Below are 6,000 nucleotides of genomic sequence, written 5' to 3'. Positions count from 1 at the left end.
ACTCATCGGATCGATGTTCAAGCCCCAGAAACACCAAACATCAACCAGAATCCGCTACCAGCTCACCATGAAACCCATATGAATGAGTTGATACACAAGGGAGATGGGGCTAAGAAACCCTCACAGACAGTGATGATGATCCGCTCTAGTGAAACCAATTCGAAGGAAAAGATAACTAGTGGAAAATCAGTGGTCCAGCGGAAAGAGGTAGACAACAAGCCAGCTGTGGTAGCCGAGAAAGGGTCATCAAGTACTGTTGCAATGAAACTAGAGAAAGCTAAAGTGGTGGTACTAGGGGTTACAAGTAAACCTGTCGTGGTCGTGAAGGTTGCTCGCACAGAGCCTGTTATTATAAAACCAGTAACTCAGCTTCCAGTGATCAGCAGCAAGACGGTCCCGTGGAATTATGAACGAGTGATAGTAACTTACCAGGGGAAAGAGGTGAGACCCATGGTTTGACTCGATCGGGGAGATGCTTTGCCCCCGAAGAGTTGAGAAAAGCTAAAACTTCCAAAGACAATCCAGTGTCGGTGAAGAAAGTTGTGTTCGAGGAAGAAGCAGAGGAATTTTTGAAAAAGATGAAAGTACAGGACTATTCCATTGTGGAGCAGTTGAGGAAAACACCGGCTCAAATCTCGCTCTTGTCATTACTGATTCATTCTGACGAGCACCGTCGAGCTTTGATAAAGATCTTGAATGAAGCCCACGTTCCTGACAAAATCTCAGTAAACTACTTGTAAAAGATATCTAACAAGATATTTGAGGTAAACCGAGTCACCTTTTCCGATGATGAGTTGCCCGTGGAGGGCACCGAGCACAATAGAGCCCTCTATCTGACGGTGAAATGCGAAGACTCCATGGTTACTCGGGTACTGGTGGACAACGGGTCTAGCGCGAACATCTGTCCTCTCACCACATTGAACAAGCTGCAAGTGGAGGATAAAAGAATTCAAAAGAACAGTATTTGCATTCGGGGATTCAACGGTGGAAGGAAGGATTCAGTCGGGGACATAGTGCTTGAACTCACAATAGGGCCAGTTGAATTTACTATGGAATTCTAGGTGCTCGATGTGGCTATTTCATACAATCTGTTGTTGGGACGACCCTGGATCCATGCTGCCAAAGCAGTCCCGTCTACTCTGCATCAAATGGTCAAGTTTGAATGGGATCGACAGGAAATTATTGTACATGGTGAGGATAATTTCTGTGTGCCCAATGGTTCCATTGTTCTGTTCATAGAGGTTGACGATGGCAAGGGACCATGGGTTTATCAGGTTTCCGACACAGTATCGGTAGAGAAAATTTCGGAAGGAAAGTGCGTGCCAACTCCAAAGATGGCTACGGCATCAGTCATGGTAGCTGTCGAAATGTTGAAAAACGGTTTCGTACCGGGCAAGGGTTTGGGTACATCTCTACAAGGTATTGTGCAACCAGTCTCCCTTCCAAGGAATCTAGATACTTTTGGTCTGGGGTTTAACCCTATCGTTGCAGACATGAGAAGAGCTAGGAAAATGAAAAAGAAAGCATGGGCATTGCCAAAGCCAGTCCCGCGTTTGTCTAGGTCATTCGTCAGGCCGGGTGCCAGAAAACAACTGTTGTCAAGGATCCTTGGACCACTGATTGGAGCCGATGGAGATTTGGAGAAGGGGTTCGAAAGGTTATTCGCCGAGGTCAATATGGTTCAGGCTGGGGAAGGGTCCAGCAAAGCAGATGTGCAATTTGTGGGACCACGTGCAAAAGTCAACAACTGGGAAGCTACTCCTCTTCCTATCCGGAGGGAGTCTTGGTAGTGGGTTTTGATTTTCTTTTAGTTGTCTGGATTATTCTAGGGTCTGTAATTTAGATATTATGTTCCTTCCAGTTGGATGTGTTAAAACCCTGTTATCTTTATATTCAATGAAATGCAATTGTTCCTTTTCCTTCATTTCTTCTAATTCTATTTTTGTTTTCTTCTTTTGTACAGTTCATTTTATGCTGGTATCAATGACATGACATGCATGAGGAAGATGCTGAAAAGACGACATTCATCACCCCGTGGGGAACGTACTGCTATTGGGTCATGCCATTTGGCTTGAAAAATGCTGGAGCAACCTACATGAGGGCAATGACAACAATATTCCATGATATGATACACCAGGAAATTGAGGTGTACGTGGATGATGTGATCGTGAAGTCTAGGAAGCAGTCTGACCATGTCAGGTATCTGAAGAAGTTCTTCCGAAGGCTTCGCAGGTACAATCTCAAGCTTAATCCTGCAAAGTGTGCTTTTGGGGTGCCATTTGGAAAGTTGCTGGGGTTCGTAGTCAGCCGCCGGGGTATTGAATTGGACCCATCAAAAGTCAAGGCCATCCAGGAATTGCCACCTCCGAAGAACAAGACCGAGGTGATGAGTTTATTGGGGAGATTGAATTATATCAGCAGGTTCATCGCTCAGCTCACGACAACTTGTGAGCCCATCTTCAAGCTGTTAAAGAAAGACGCTGCGGTCAGGTGGACAGATGAATGGCAGGAGGCGTTTGATAGGATAAAAGGGGTATTTGTCAAATCCACCCGTGTTGGTCCCGCCAGAACCAGGGCGACCTTTGATTCTATATTTGACGGTATTGGACAATTCATTCGGCTGTGTATTGGGTCAACATGATATCACTGGCAGGAAGGAGCAGGCCATATATTATCTCAGCAAGAAATTCACACCGTACGAGGTCAAGTACACTCAGCTCGAGAGGAGATGTTGCGCCCTAACCTGGGTGGCGCAGAAGCTGAAACATTATTTGTCATCTTACACTACCTATCTCATATTTCGCTTGGATCCATTGAAGTATATCTTTCAGAAGCCTATGCCTACAGGGAGGCTTGCAAAGTGGCAGATCCTACTCACAGAGTTTGACATTGTCTACGTGACCCGAACTGTAATGAAAGCACAGGCCTTGGCAGACCATTTGGCCGAGAACCCGGTTGATGAAGATTATGGACCTTTGAAAACTTATTTCCCTGATGAAGAGGTGATGCACATTGATGAGTTAGAACAAGTCGAGAAGCCTGGATGGAAACTTTTCTTTGATGTAGCCGCAAACATGAAGGGTGTGGGGATAAGAGCAGTACTTATTTCTGAAATAGGGCAGCACTATCCTGTTACGGCTCAACTTCGTTTTTACTGTACCAACAACATGGCTGAGTACGAGGCATGTATTTTGGGTTTGAGGTTAGCTGTGGATATGGGTGTCCAGGAAGTCTTGGTCTTGGGTGACTCGGACCTCTTGGTGCACCAAATTCAGGGAGAATGGGAAACACGGGATTTGAAACTCATACCGTACAGACAGTGTTTGCATGATCTTTGTCAACGATTTTAGTCAATAGAGTTTAGGTATATCCCAAGAATACATAATGAAGTCGCTGTTGCTTTGGCCACTCTGGCGTCAATGTTACATCATCTAGATAAGGCTTATATGGACCCTTTGCAGATTCAGGTCCGTGATTAGCATGCTTACTGTAATATGGTAGAAGAAGAACTTGATGGGGAGCCATGGTTCCATGATATCAAAGAATACCTCCGGATGGGGGTATATCCGGTACAGGCCACAGGTGATCAGAAAAGAACAATCAGAAAAGAACAATTCGACGATTGGCAAGCGGATTTTTCTTCAGCGGAGGGGTGTTATACAAAATAACTCCAGATCTTGGATTGTTAAGATGCATAGATGCAAGACAGGCCACAATAATCATGACTGAGGTACACTCCGGAGTTTCTGGACCGTATATGAGTGGGTACGTTCTGGCAAAGAAGATTCTTCGAGTAGGTTATTACTGGCTCACTATGGAGCGAGATTGCATCAGTTTTGTGCGCAAGTGCCATCAATGCCAGGTACACGGAGATTTGATTCACTCCCCACCATCTGAATTGCATACAATGTCGGCACCATGGCCCTTTGTTGCCTGGGGCATGGATGTCATTGGGCCGATCGAGCCAGTAGCATCAAACGGGCACATGTTTATTCTGGTAGCCATTGATTATTTCACCAAGTGGTTTGAAGTGAAAACTTTCAAATCTGTGAGCAAGAAAGCATTGGTCTATTTTGTTCATTCAAATATCATCTGTCAGTTTGAGATTCCGAAGGTAATCATCACGGACAATGGTGCCAATCTTAACAGTCATCTGATAACAGAGACATGTCAGTAGTTTAAGATTATACATCACAATTCCACCCCATATCGCCCTAAGGCGAATGGAGTAGTCGAGGCAGCCAACAAGAATATAAAGAAGATACTTCGAAAAATGGTGGAAGGTTCTAGGCAGTGGCATGAAAAGATGTCGTTTGCATTGCTGGGTTATCGACTACTGTCCGCACTTCAGTAGAGGCTACTCCTTATTTGTTGGTGTATGGCACGGAGGTAGTAATACCCGCAGAAATTGAAATCCCATCCATTCGAATTGTTGTTGAGGTAGAAATTGATGACGTTGAAGGGGTCAAAACCCGCTTGGAGCAGTTAAGTCTGATTGACGAAAAGAGATTGGCGGCAGTATGTCATGGACAATTGTACCAACAGAGAATGGCAAGAGCATATAACAAGAAGGTGCATCCACGTAAGTTCGAAGTAGGTTAACTAGTGTTGCGACGTATCTTGCCTCGTCAGGATGAAGCAAAAGGAAAGTTCGCCCCAAACTGGCAAGGGCCATTTGTTTTAACTAGAGTGTTGTCCAATGGCGTGTTATATTTGACAGATGTAGAAGGGAAATGTGTAGAAATGGCGATCAATTCCGATGCAGTCAAAAGATACTATGTATGATTTCTTCCTTTGATTGTACTTATTTGTATTTGGCATATTTTGAAGATTGAAATGACGAAGGCATTTTGTTCTGCTATCTAAATACTTTATCCTTTGTTACCCCCTTTTAAGCCTTATTTATTCTCTTTCATACCCCTCTTACGGGATCAACGGCACAATTCAGAAATGCAAGTGCGAAGGATAAGCAAGTGAAAAGAAAAGAAAGAATGAACAAGAAAGGAAAAGGGAAAAGAAAAATAAAAAGAAAGAAGAAAGAGAAAGAAAAGAAAAGAAAAAAAAGAAGAAGAAGGAAAAAAAAAAGAGAAGAACAACAAGAGAAAAAGAAAGCAAAAAGAGAAAGAAAAGAAAGAGAAAAGAGAAAATCACAACAACAAAGTAATTCCTATGCCATGAACTACGTTCGACCTGATTCCTTTTAAGGATACATAGGCAGCCTCACGGTTCGGTCTCATCAAAACAAAAATCCAAAAGTCCCCAAACAAGAAATTGAGGCAGAAGCTGTGGTTGTTGTCAGAAATCCGATTCCGAAAGTTGTAACTTTGAACCCATTTGAATTGTTTCGAGCCTTTGATATCCTTTCTTCTTAACCCTGTCCAAAAGACCACATTACGGTCCAAAGAAAGACCTTCTGATCAGTCTTTGAGAAATGCCAAGTCAAGCAGGTAAAGATAATTCATGTCAGGGGCAACACTCTGGTTCAAGCAGAAAAATAAAAATGAGAGAGTCTTGTTGGTGAAAACCTTCACAGGAACCTTAAGGCGATGGAAGTTGAGAGAAATAAAAATGAGAGAGTCTTATTAGTGAAAACCCTCGCTGGCACCTTAAGGCGACGGGAGTTGAAAAAAGTAAAAATGAGAGGGTCTTATCGGTGAAAACCCTCAAGGGAACCTTGAGGCGAAAGTGAGTTGAAAAATCAACAAGTGAGAAAGGTCTGTTGGTGGGAAAACTGTTTCAAGGCACCGCAGGATGAACAAGGCCAAGGTTTGGGTAAAGTTATCAAGTCATGGAAATTCTAAGGAAACAAAGTACGGCAACTGAAAGTTGATTGGTTGGGCAGATTGGGCCGATTAATCCGAAATGCATGTCATGATCATTAGTACCAGCTGTTCTACCTAGATAAGTTTCTTTTTCCTTCTCCTTCGGTAGCAGTCATCTGGTTTTGGATTCTTCTTATCCTTAACCCGCAAAGTCATTGAATTTCATTTTCTTTTGGGT

Source organism: Nicotiana tabacum, chromosome 7, assembly GCF_000715075.1.
Source record: "Nicotiana tabacum cultivar K326 chromosome 7, ASM71507v2, whole genome shotgun sequence".
In the NCBI taxonomy this organism is placed as follows: Eukaryota; Viridiplantae; Streptophyta; class Magnoliopsida; order Solanales; family Solanaceae; genus Nicotiana; species Nicotiana tabacum.
The sequence above is the reverse complement of the archived record's forward strand: the minus strand, read 5'-3'. Positions refer to the sequence as shown.